The sequence below is a fragment of the Thermobia domestica genome, chromosome 3, assembly GCF_964235325.1.
Source record: "Thermobia domestica chromosome 3, izTheDome1.hap1.1, whole genome shotgun sequence".
Classification (NCBI taxonomy): Eukaryota; Metazoa; Arthropoda; class Insecta; order Zygentoma; family Lepismatidae; genus Thermobia; species Thermobia domestica.
In genome coordinates, this window is record NC_137456.1 from 189,444,934 (window position 1) to 189,458,112 (window position 13,179).

A 13,179-nucleotide genomic window follows, 5' to 3' on the forward strand; every position below is an offset into this window, starting at 1 on the left:
AAAAAGTATCATGACAGGGTAGTAACAAAGAGACAAATCGACAAAGGAAAAGCAAATGTTACAGGTTGGTATTGGTGTTAAAACTGCGTTAAATGATCATGGCACCCAACTTGAATTCCGCATATTATATACCATAAAATATTTTCAAATAGACAGGGGTACTTGTGTCACATAAATTTAGGCTAGAATCTTGCTACAAACGATAATTTGAATTAGGGATGCGCACGAGACAAGATTTGAGGCTGTCTCGTCTCAAAAATGTACTGTAAATGTGATGTCTCGACTCGAAAAATGTGCATTTTTCTATTGGAAGAGCTGTCTCGACTCGGATATTCTCAGGAAAATTCTGTCTCGACTCGTCTCGTGCCCATTCCTTACTGAGTCGACTTTTGACCGACCTCTATTCATTTACGCGATAGTGTGTGCTAAGTTTGACATTTGTTTGTAGTAGAAGAAAGTATTTAGACAGGTAACTAATAAATAGTACTTCATTGTGTTCTTAACGTTTCTGTTCGTTTGCTTACGTTTGTAAAACATTGAGAAGTTACCACATATGTATAACATATTTTAATAGTAAGTATATTGTGATTAATTGTTACTTTACGACTATAAAGCAATAGAATGCTTTTAATGTGCAGTTTCGAATATTTGGTAGAGCTCAACAACGTCGTTCAAATAGTAGTGGGTGATAACGATGTTTCTTCTGGTCAGTGTATTGTACCATGTAGAGTTAATACGGGAAGGATATAATGCTAGAATTGCTAGAAAGAAACCATGTATTACCCAAATTAAGAAATATAAGATACTTAAATTTTTCAACTTTTCAAAATAAACTCAAAAACTGGTGGGAATGTTTTTATGGACGAATTTAATTTAAACCTGCATGAATATGATGGTAGAATAATAGTGTTTCGACAAGTAAATACAGAAATAAATGTCAAGAACTTCCAGCCTGCTTTAAAATACAGAAGAAATATATATTAATGTTCTTAGAAGGACTTCTAATTTTATCAAGATATTGATCCCAAACAAAGTATATGTTGTAAAGAAAAGATTGCTTTAAAACTGTCCAAAAGTTTGCTAAACCCCACCACACAGTACCGGCTTTAATCCCATTGAGAATTTTTGGAACGAATTGCAACGTAAGGTCAATATATACGAGTTACGGTGAAATAAGGTTTGAGAAAAGCATTACGTACAGATTGGAACAATATTTCCCCACACTACACCAGGAAAATTGTAACAACGATGCCGAAATGCTTAAAGAAAGTTACAAATCATTGTGTGTTTGTTATTAAATACTAATTGTATTAACTTGGAGGGATAAAATAATTTTAGAGGACATTTTATAGTAGTTTTTTTAATAATATCTGAATATTTATGTGATCAACAGTGTCCACATCCCCTTTCAATGTAGTTTTTGCAACAACACACACTTGCAACATTTGCTTTTCCTCCGCCACATTATTATTTTATTGTCCTGATACTTTTGTCTACGACACACTAAAGTCAAACATAGCACACTTTCCTCGTAAAAGAATGAGGATTGGTAAAGAATGAATCATAGTCTCGTTTGTAGGAAAATTCAATCCAAAATTGATGTGCTAAACATACTCCTTTCCATTTAAAAATATTATGTGATATCCAATATGGCGAATCTAGGATGGCTGTCATTATGTCCACGCCCTCACTCAGTGTAGTTTTCGCATCAACCTGCAACCTTTTACTTTTCTACGTCTACGTGTCTCTTTGCCTGTCCAGATACTTTGGTCTACTAGATACAAATATCAAACGTAGCACCGTAACTCGCAAACGAATGAAGGTAGATTTTAAAAAATGAGTTCTTCTCATCTGTGGGAACATTCTAGCCTAAATTGATGTGTCAAACCCACCTCTTTCCATTCAAAAGATATTGTGTGATATCAAATATTGCAGAATCCACCATCGGCAATATTTACTTTACCTCCGTCCACCCGTATCGTTATTACTGGTCTGTCGTAACATTTTTACTAACCCTATATTTTTTTCCACATGTGTTCTTTCAACACAAATAAACAGGTATGTCCACGTAATATTTTTTATCTAATAAGTATTTTTATACTTCTGAAGTTTTGAAAGCTATATCTCAGATTTCTTGACGTGGGGCCTTTTTGTTAGGGGGTCCTTTTGACCGGGGCCCTTCTGACCAGGGTCCTTTTGACTCAGGCCCTTATGACTGGAGCTCTTTTGACTAAGGCCTTTCTGTCCTCACCCTTTTGTTCGGGCCCTTCTGACGTGACACCGGTTATAGGATAGGAAGAGATCATATACAGAGGTACAACAGTTATTTAATGCTATATTTTCCGACCATAACCCAATTTCGAAGTCAACTGCCTAAGAGACCATTGAATGTTTTGCAGAAAGGTACCGCATGCGATCAGGAAGACCGAAACAATGTAGCAATTTGGCAGTTTCTTTTAATTTACAATCTTTTGTGCAAATTCCGCATTCATTGATAACCAGAGTTGCTAACAAGCTAGGTGTTTCCCAGAGTTCAGCGCAATGAATTTTTGTACACTATGCTCTTTATGTAAAGTCATTCTGAAGTATGATTAGTACCATACTAAAGAGTTCGATTAATATATGTTAATTGCAGTAGTCAAACCTTTAGTATGACGCTAATCATACGTCAAAACGACTCTGCATAAGGCGGTATAAGTTGAAACCCTAGGAGAATGCGTTTAATGCATGAAATAACGGAAGACTACTTTGATCACCGCATTGAGTTTTGCGAAGTAATGATATGAAATATCGATGACAGCAATATTGTCATAAATGACATGGTATTCTCTGGTAACTTTCAGACTGTCAGTTTAACGTCCCACATTATGCCCTTTAGGATGACGATGATTAAAGCAAGTGAATGATGATGAAAGAACGGGTGAAATCAAAAGGAAACGAGGGTACCCCGGGAAAACTCACGTATACAATATTGTCCACTACAACCTTACTTGGCCGGGAATCGAACCAGTAGTCCTACACACCAGAGCTAAGCGTTCTACCACTGAACCGCCGTGCCTCTCCCTCCGGTGTTCTTTGATGAAGTGATATTTACCTTATATGGTCTGGTGAACCGAAAAAATTATCACTATTGGAGCGATGAAAACCCACATTGATGGGATGTTATTTCCAAGAACAGAAGTGCAGAAGCTACTGACAGAAATAAACTACATTCTTAATTAGAAACATTACGAATGATATAAGAGATATGTTAAATTAAAAGTAGGAATGCAAAATATTTTTTGAATACGAACTGTGGTTTAATTAGGAATACAGCTGGTAAATAATAATATTGGACTACAAAGGTATTCAGAAGTCATGCTAGAGGAAATATAAATATATTGAGATTATTATTATTATTATTATTATTATTATTATTATTATTATTATTATTATCGAATTGAAAACTCAATGGTGTATCTGAAATCAGGTAAAAGGTCAGAAAAAGTACGTGTAGCCAACAAGCGGTAAGAAATGTGTGAAGTATTAAGGGTGCCAGGTAAACATGATTGGGAGCCACTGATATACAATATTGCATTGAGGACGACCCCTTCTGTACACGTCGTTCTTTGTCTAGGCCTTACTGACATGGAATCAAATAAAAAATAATGAAACAAGAAGTATATTATAAACAAAAAATCCTTACTAAAAACTATTATATATATTTTCTCCACTAAATCTCATCAAATTATATATATGGATATATATAATACTAACAACTTGACTTCTTTGAACTTTACATTATTCTTATTATATATTAACGGTGCTAACCTAACACGAAGCCTTATAATAAGGATTTAAAAATAGCTGAAAGACAAATGACAAACATTACAAACAAATAGCATTTGTTTGTATTTTCTGTTGCATTTGACCAGATTTTATACGTATATAATTATTTTACATTACAGTATATTTTTTGAACAACTTGACTTTGATTAACATTACACTATGATCATTATATTTTAGAGATACCAATCTTGCATATAGCCTTACAGTAAGATAAAAAGAGTGAAAAAAAGACATTACTAACAAAAAGTATTTTTGAGATAAACATATTACATTTATTATATTTGAAAAGTACTTACTTAACATGAATCCTTAGAAAGAAAAATCTTCATATCTTGTCGATTAAATTGGGTCTAAAAGGGCCAGTGTCACTTTTTGGCAAAAAAAATAAGATGTTCGTCAAATTTTAACGCCTATAAAAGGATATTTTCTTTTGCAAGAAAAGCAAATGTTAATATGAATAGTATATATACTCCAAACTACTTCGTGTTGACATTAGCCCTTTTAGTCCCAAGTCGCAGATATATAAAGTATGTGAACTTACATTGAAAAATTCTGGCTACTTTAATCTGTTTTGAAATTCTTCCAACTTATATTGGACATAAGTTTATTATCATTTTTGCTTAACTTTCCAAATGCCAAATACGATTGACATTTGTCTCAAACTGCTTGCGTGGATTGCAAATTAAAATTGTGAACCAAGCCACGAAGATAGTTCTCTAAAGGTCTTTGAGCATACTCCTCTCCAATAGTACGTACTCGACTTGCAGTTACTCTGTATTTTTTTCTTCTGCCGGTGGCCAATACTTGTCTAGCAACTTCTATTAATTTGATCAACAGAGTGCTCCTTTAACCGTGTATATTCGACGATAACCGTTTACAATAAGATAAAATTCGTTGGGCCATATAATTTTATGATAACATTACGCGCATCTCTTTACTTTATTTCATAGTTCTAACATATTCACTTTTTAATATTCGGCGACAGTTGCCATCGAAATTCATAGTTATACGCAAAGTAATAATAATAATAATAATAATAATAATAATAATAATAATAATAATAATAATAATAATAATATAATAATAATAATAATAATATTATAATAATAATAATAATAATAATAATAATAATAATAATAATAATAATAACAGAATTACAGTATCAATTACATAAACAATACCTTCGAATAAAGAAAAAATAACTGTCACGCTGGGATTCGAACCCGAGTCACTGAAATGGCAGTTCTCTGCTTTCACCCTTGATACAAAGATAAGAAAATAAACTAGTAGCTATGTTACCTAAACATAGCACACACTATTTCTACACATGTTGATGCAATTCAAAGAATGCGAAAATAATGTCTGCCGGCTTTTCTTCTTTAGAAATTAGTAGTCACGGTGAGGAAGAATTGCAGTAATATAAATCGGGACCAGTTAAAAACAATGAGGTAGCCTCATCTTGAAGAACGCTTCGCGATATTTTCCTCATTGACGAAGGTCCTTATCACTTGTTTTTGAGTAAAAGAAGGAAACCTCGAGTAAGTCATTGTGACACTCATAAGGAACATCTCCTTATACGAGTATTAGTACGAGTATTTTGTGTATAGCCTTACATGCAATGCTTTCAAATAGCTAATAGTTTAGGCGGAATATGAAGTGACGAGGTGGGTAAGTGTTTAGCGCATTGAACTTATATTCGGCGGACCCGCGTTCAAATCCCGGTCAGGTTCTAACTTTTTCAAATGTTTCAATTTCAATACATACTCAGTGTGACAAGCAAGATTTTCTCTCCTCCAGAAAGAAAAAAATGTTGGAATGAGGAGAATTAGAGAAGGTCTCTCAATGGAGGCAATCATTTACTAACTTATTTCCAGCAGTTGTTCGAGATTTGATATTTTCGTCTACTTTCAAGCATTTTCTGATTCATGTGTGATCAGTGTTTTTATTTCTTTGAATATACAGTATAAAGTGAAATAATACATTACATACACAACAATATTGAGATTAACATATGATGTTCATTGGACAACACGCTCTGAACACGAGAGGTTCATCTCAGAATGGAGAAATGTTTCGTGCGTCATCTACTCACAATTTTACTTGCATAAAGACTGGATTCAGTGCTACCAACTGTTGTCAGTGCCGAGAAAAGTTACGTGTAAATTGGGTTGCATCTGTCAAGGCGTTCTCACAACTGCAAATTACCTGGACCCCAAGTTGTGGAATTAGAGCAGTTAGGGTGGAGAGACTTTTGTTGTTGGATGTACATAGATTTTCCTAACCCGAGTAACACTATCTGCTATTGATCTAAAATATTCCAAGTAACTTTTCCTCTTTCTCTTTCTTTCCTTCTTTCCTTTTATTTCTTACTCCCGAATTTTGCGCCACCTTACTTCGGCAGCCAGGGTCGTTGCCCCGCTCACCCGCACCATGACACGGCACTGATCAATACCTACCTGCAACACTTTTCTCTGTTCACATGAATCGTAACTGGGCTGTCGTAATAACTTTGACTAACACTGTATACAGATCCAAATGTACGTTCTTTCAACACAAATCAGGTGGTGTCCACTGAATACTTTTAATCTAATAAGCATTTTTATATTTCTCATGCCTTTCACGCTATATCTCAGGCTTTTTTGAAATGAGGCCCTTTGATCGCGGGGTCCTTTTGACTCGGGGCCCCTTTTGGCTCACAGGCTTTTTGACTCGCGCCCTTTTGCCGGGGACCCTTTTCACCCGGCATCTTTTGACGCAGGGCCCTTTTGACTCGGGCCCTTTAAACCGGGGCCCTTTTGACGCGGGGCCCTTTTGACTAGGGCCCTTATGACCGGGGCCCTTTTGTCGCGGGGCCTTTTTGACCCGGGCCCTTTAGACGCGGGGCTCTTTTGACGTGGGGCCCTTTTGACTCGGGCTCTTATGACCGGGGCCCTTTTACGTGGGACCCTTTTGACTCGGGCCCTTATGACCGGGGCTCTTTTGACGCGGGGCCGTTTTGACTCGGGCCTTTTTGTCCTCGCCCTTTTGTCCGGGCCCTTCTGACGTGACACCTTTTCTACAACCGTTGCATATTAATGTATCGTGCCCATTATTCAATAGCCCATATCCGATTATTCAATACCCTTCTTTATACATTCACGGTCCACTTTTTGACTACTACAACAACAGTCTAAACTCCAAAATGTCGTTGGTCTTAATAATACGTTCGGAGTTGCTGGCGGCGTTTCTGAAACTCTTACCGCTGGTGATTCTATTTCGCCAATATCAAATTCTTCATCTGACGATGATTCGTATATTTCTTTTTCAGCATCAGATGATGCTTCAATCTTAACATCGGAAGGTTTCTCTTTCTCAAAGGACTGCATTTAATATATATATCGCGTCAATAAAGTTTATTCCCTTCCAATTTCTAATATGTCCACACCTTAAGTGTTCATCAAGTAAATTATTACGAATAATTAAAAAATGATGCATGAATAAAGTATATTCTCTCCCAATTTTTCCCACGAGATTCCAAACGATTAGATCCAACCAGGGGCGGCTTGTCTATAAGAGCTGCAGAGCTGCAGAACTACCAGCTATTTTAGTGGAATAAATGTATTTTCAATTAAGTTGAATTGTGTTTAATTTAATCAAGGTAATAACATGTAATGATGATATTTGGTCTAGCAGTGTCCTGAAATTGTACTGCTGGATATGCTACATAGCGTAGAATTACTGCAAACACCTTCTGAAGCTTAATAATATTGCAAGAGCTGTGCACGGATTGCCCTATGCTTTAGCATTGAAACCAAAATCTTCACCAACCGCACTGTATTACGTTTTCCTTGTTTGTTAGATAGGATTTACTAGAGCTGCACTTCCCGCAGCTCAGAACTCACGAATACTTCCGAAGATGCCGAAGACACACGACGTGATGTACATGAGGCGCCCTACTCTTGTTTTTGATAACGGAGTTCAGTGTAATTGTTGTGTGCTTTAAAAATAATGGTATTCCATGTTCCAGTTTGTGCAAATTTTCTGAACAAAACACAATTTGTGTGACAATTTTAAGGAAACCATAAAGTTTTTGAAAATTCTTCTAACTACCCCAACGACAATAGCTGAAGAAGAACGTTACTTCTCGAATTTAAAAATAATTACAACATTTTTGAGAAGCACAATATGCCAGGAAAGAATCAATGCTTTGGCTGCCTTATCAATCGAGCGTGATTTCATATCCACAACGCCGAACTTGAATGAAAGAGTAATACGACATTTTGTACAGCAGAAGCCACGTCGGATAGACTTCATTTACAAACGATAAAATATCTATAATTCAGTAGTATTAATAAAATTTCTGTTTGTAGACATTACGTGAATCCGAAATTGTTATGGTATCTGAAAACAGTATGTTTCTTACGGTATGGATATGTATTTTTAAAATTTGTTACACACAACAGGGGGGAGATATCGGGCTCAAGATCACCCGAAATTCATTAAAACTTGTAGGCATCCCAAAGGAAAAATTAAGTGCTTATTCATATGCTGTGTATAGCTCCTCCCGAAACAAAATCCTAAATACTCCACTGACAACCAATAATCAAAACAACAGTGTTTTGCTTGCGATACAGTAAAGTTGTATATATATTTGTTAATTTCAATTATAATTGTCATTTATAACGATTAGAGTACTGAAAGATTATGCTGGTTCGTGTACATTTTATAATTAATTGCTGTAAACGGAAAATTTAATATACAAAAAACAAACTGTGCAGAACTACCTCAGATTATGGTATCGAGCCGCTACTGGATCCAACTAAAGTTAACAACGAGTTTTCAAAGGAAACGACTCAATAAATAAGCGGTGTTTGCTATGCATACGATAATACGAAAAAATAAAAGTTCTACATGGGGCTACAGGGACCATAGGGACCAGGAGTTTTTAATAAAATCACAATCAAAGATTGTTCATCGAGTAAATTATTACGAGAGAATAAAAGATACAAATGAAATAAAAAAATCTTCTTCTTCTACAGGGGACTACAAGAAACATAGAGACCAAAAGTATGCATACTAAAGAAATAAAAAACTCTTTTCCCTCCAATTTTTAACGAGTATGCTATGCACACGAAAGAAATAAAAATTCTTCTTCTACCTTTTCCCCCAATTTTTACCATAACACCCATATGTTAACAACGAGTATTATTATAAATAATCCGAAAGAAATAAAAAATGACGTCGTTCTGATTTTGCCAACGTGGTCATATTGACCTAGAGTCACGTGATGCAGGTCATTCGCCTTTCAAGCAATTAGGAAAATCATGATACCTATTTTGACCTACATGATATTATGTAACTACTAGAGATAACTATTAACTACTACATTGTGGGCTTCAATTTGTCTACGAGAGTTCTGTCAAGGCCTACTTACTAAAAATATAGCGGTAATTGTAATATTCAATTAACTAGTGATAATATAATATACTCCAGGTGCACCGAACAAAACTTTATTGACTCAGTCATGTATAAAATGTGCACTTGAAACGCCAATATTCCCAATCGGGAACATACCTGTGAAATCAACGAAAATAAGACCCATTCTATTCTATTCTGTTCTATTAGGTATCAAAAATATAGTCCAATGAGAAAGCAATCCTGCGTCTGAAAGGTTAAGCATAGTTAACACCTGCAAGTGCGGCTTTAAGATTTCAAGTTTGGGTAGTCCCTCTCCCTCTCTTATGGATACATATACACATTTGATTGATTAATGACAGTAGGAAATCACTTTTACAGTAATGGTTGATGCTATTTGTTCAATTAATTATGTATCATTATTATAAATAGTAGAAGACATATTTACCTTTTATTGTATCTTTTACCGTTTATATATTTTTCAAAATTTTTGGGTAGGGCCGTGCTTACCCGGAATACCCGCTAAAGCCCCACTGCTCCTACCTCAAAGTGGATTGTCATGTTTTTATTAAAATATTTATCTTAACGAAGGAGCAGGAGGTTAAAATTGAGTGCCAAAAATAGAGTATCTCGCGTTAGTGATATAAAATTGACGTATTTCGTTATTAAATGGAGAAGAGGGGCAATTTCTATAATTTTTACTGAATATTTCTGAATGATGACACCGAGGGTTTATGTCTTATCATCACCGCAAAACGGATAAAGTGCTTGAAATTGTTCTTTAAAGATACTGTACTTAGCATTTAGTTTCAGTCGGTTTTTTACCATATTACATTCATTAATACTTATATCCAGACATCCAATGACGTATTTTGGGAGGAGCTCGAACTCGAACTAGCCGAACTCTAATATTTGTACTATTCTTTTATGTTTTTTGAATTATATTTACAATACAGTTGAAATTGGTACCCACTAATTTAAGGGATTGAATAAAAATCAGTTACTACAAACTCAAATAGAAAAGATTTTGTTTGTCTTCACGTAATCCAACTTCGAAAATGCGGTTTTTGTTTTAACATTTCATAGAAGTAGTTAGCAACTTTAATCACAAATTTATTTCATTACAAAATAACTAATTATCTTAATAAACAACATAAAGTATCAACTTTATAATCGTAAAGGTTATGAAAAAATAACCAGATGAATTTGAAGACAAGTGTCCAAAATACATATATTTTATATCAATTTTTACTCGTTACATGAGCCCTCTATGGTTTAATGTATAACTCATCTATGTTTTACGCAGAAGTCCTCAAGTTTGATTCACAGTAGGGGCTAAAGGAACACACAATCTTGTTCCTGGATTCCATAATAAAAATAAAAATATAATAATAATAAGAAGAAATAATTTATTTGTTATGTTTACTACAAGCAACAAAAAGTGCTACGAAACATGCGTCTGATTAGCAACGCATCACTCTTTTAGACTTTTGATAAAATGCTTTGATCTCATCAGGACGTATCCAAGGGGTGTCTAGGGGGTGCCGCTACCCTTAAAATTTTCACGGTAGTATGAACTATAATATGGTTGGATCGCTCCCCCCCTACATTTTTGGGGTGGCTACCGGCCTGTTAGTTTGTTTCCAAAGGACCAACAACTAGTTTCTACTATATTTCATTCTTAGTAATTTCTGGGTCGATCACATTATACATAAGGAATGCAATACGAAAGCCATAATTTTTTCCTGAGTGAGATTATTTAAAAAAATTACGATTATCACTTCTTATTGTTTAAGAAGGAGTACTTGCATTCTCCTAACCCCTCGTCTATCCCCACAGCTTAAACAGGAAACATAATTTAAAAAATGATGAATTTAAGACATAAAACCTCTGTATTTTTCGTATATTTATAAAGGTATTTAAGTTGGAAGACTGCAAGACTCTCGCAAGTGGGTCTCATTCTTGTCCGAGTCTTGCGGACTTCGTCTTGGACTTGTTTTTGCACACTTGATCTTGGTCTCGGTCTTGCATATAAATACTGGGTCTTGGTATTCGAATCAGGGAGTTTTCACCCAAGTTAGCACTCTATGAGTTCCACTCACTCATACACGAGACTCACGCTCATATGACTTCAATCTCCAGACTGGAGGTAGAAGTCCATTGGTAGTTGGAGTTCGAACGTTGAGCTCAATGGGGATTGATTGATTGCTGGAGTTTGGAGGTTGATGTCGAGTGGAGGCTGAGTGGTAGTTGCAGTTCGGAGGTTGAAATGGAAGCGAGTGAAGGTCAAGGTACAATCGGAGTTTGAAGGTTGAGATCGTAGTTTTCTGGAACTAGTGTCGTCAACGGCTCGAGCGGCTCGGCTCACTCACCACCGAGCCGAGCCAACAGCTTACCCAACCGAGCCGGCTCGAGCTCTCAGCTCAGTTGGGCCGAACCGCCCAGAAGAGGAAGCTTTCTTATTCCATATGTAAATGAAATCCATCCCAGAGTTTCGAACTCTTAAAAGTAGCTCTAACTAGCAGTACTACAATCCACCGTCCCCCTCCCCCGCCAGAAGTCCGTGGATCCGCCCAGGGCTTTAGATCATTAGACGAATATTACACCTCCATCAGCTCTGACTGCCCTGCCTCCCTTGGAGTCTACCCGCCCCCTCCAGGACTCCATCGTGTATCCGCCCATGGAGCACATCTTCCATTGTCTTAAAAGAAATCTGTTTTTAAGGGGGAAAGTTCCAAATAGGTGCTCAATATTTAAAAGTGACATCGGGAATGTATGTCTGATCCTTACGGGAAAACGAGGACTTGGAAGCAAATTGTGAGTTGATGGTTGTTGTGTACAGTTACAATGTAACGCAGGAGATGGCAGTGGCGGCCGGTGGATTGTGGTTTCGGATGTTGCAGCACGAGCGATAAGAGACAGAAGATATAAAGTGGACTCATTGACTAATCAGCATAACTTTAGATGCAAATACTATGTAACATGTGAAATTAAATAAAATTCTGTTTTCAAAAAATAAAAAAATGCAAAACATTTTATCCGATTAACACGTTAGCCGCTAAGCCAAATTTTGAAGGTATTTTGGACCCCACTATTTGTGCATCAGAATTATGCACATGGCGGCCAACCTTAATTAATTAGTAAGTTCATTATCCTCTCTTTGATTAGAGCAAATCTGTCTAATACATGCTGGTTGAACTCTGGTATTCTTATTGTCAGGTCTTTTTCGATGGAAAGCATAACCAATGGTGATAACTTTTCTTGGGACATTCAATTCCTTGAAAGTGTCAATTCTTTTTCTTGTAGAAAAATACTTTTCGCCTTTTTTTGACGCCATAGGTACAGTTAGTATTAATTTCAGAAGCTTTGTAGATTCACTAAATATTTTCTCTAGATTATTGCGGACGATTCATTCTAGCAAACTCAGTCCATGATGGTGATCCGAATTCCTCTTCACCGTTGACTGAAGAGAGTTCGTAACAGAGATTAGTGCTATAAAAATGTCCATTGAACACACTTTATTCACAGTTTTTCCGGGAAAATTTAAAAGAAATTTAGGAAATGTATGTAGTGCAAACAACATTACTACCATAAAACATCCTGTAAATTTAAACTGGATTTTTTTTTCAACACTCTCCTGAATTATCCTTTGCTTGTTTTGTCTAAGCCTTAATTGCAAGTTTTTCCTCAGTTGAAAGCTGGTGAATGTTTTCTGTAAGTTATTTACAGAAGTCACGGTATACAATTCATTTAGAATTTGTAGGTTATTTACAGAATTAAGGCACACACAATAAAATAAAATCTAATAAATAAAAACCAAAACAGTGATACAAAAGAGGTACTGGTATATGAATTCCGAATGTCACATATTCATACATCAACAAACACACGTGCGTGAAAGAAAAAACTTCATTCCAAATCATCCGTCTTAATGCACGCAATGCACGATGAACACAA